This window comes from Passer montanus, unplaced genomic scaffold, assembly GCF_014805655.1.
Source record: "Passer montanus isolate IOZ18808 unplaced genomic scaffold, ASM1480565v1 scaffold10, whole genome shotgun sequence".
In the NCBI taxonomy this organism is placed as follows: domain Eukaryota; kingdom Metazoa; phylum Chordata; class Aves; order Passeriformes; family Passeridae; genus Passer; species Passer montanus.
The window spans coordinates 8,558,916-8,559,578 of record NW_024356505.1 but is presented as its reverse complement, the minus strand read 5'-3'; the positions used below and the strand labels follow the sequence as shown (position 1 = coordinate 8,559,578).

Genomic DNA, 663 nt, shown 5'->3' with positions numbered 1-663 from the left:
CCGGCCCCGCCGCCGCCACGGCCGGCCGGGAGAGGGGCTCGGCAGGGGCCGGGGCGAGGGGCGGCGCACTGCGGCTGCGGGGCGGCCGGCGGGGAGGGGGGCAAGCGGGTGAAGGGGAGCAGATGCTCTGGGGCTGGTTTTACCTGCTGCTGCTGCTGCCTGCAGTGGCATGAAGGTCTGGCTCAGCCTCTCTCTCTCTCTCTTTCCCTCCCCGCCTCCCTCCTTCCTCCCCTCCCGCCCTCCCTCTCTGCGGCTCGGCGCGGCGCACAGACCCCCGTGCCGGCCCGACGCCCTGCGAGGGACGCGGGGCAGGGGGAGGCGGTGGGGGAGACCCGCGGAAGGGAAGGGGAAGGGCTCCCTGCCCGCCCGCGGGGACGCGCGGTGGCACCGCCCCGCTCCCGCCGCGCAGGCGCCCGGGCCCGGGGCCGCCCGGCGCCTGCTCCTTGTTCCTGCTCCGCGCTCCCGGGGCCCGCTCCCCGCTGCCTGTGCCCGCCGGGGCGGCGGGGCGCTGCTGGAAGGGGAAGGGCGAGCACGGGGCTGCCCTCGCGGCTTGGCCGGCGCCCGCTTCTCGCCACCGCGGCGGGCAGCAGCAGGAGGGCGGCGGGGTTGGTCGGATCGGGAGGGTTTGCGTCTCTTCGGGGCCTTTCGGCCTCTTGAGGAAGC

The 663-nt window shown here is 78.0% G+C and overlaps 1 protein-coding gene across 6 annotated transcripts in view; it reads right to left on the bottom strand.

Annotated features, from left to right (window-relative positions):
- Nucleotides 1-205, bottom strand: part of TBC1D5 (TBC1 domain family member 5) — a 316,631-nt gene extending 316,426 nt beyond the window's left edge. For 5 of the 6 annotated variants that reach the window (XM_039703278.1, XM_039703288.1, XM_039703293.1 and 2 more), the window contains exon 1: nt 144-205. The gene's annotated coding sequence lies outside the window, so the exon portion shown is untranslated. The remainder of the gene's footprint in view (nt 1-143) is intronic. The other variant, XM_039703269.1, reaches the window with a different exon arrangement.
- Between the last annotated feature and the right edge of the window lie 458 nt (nt 206-663).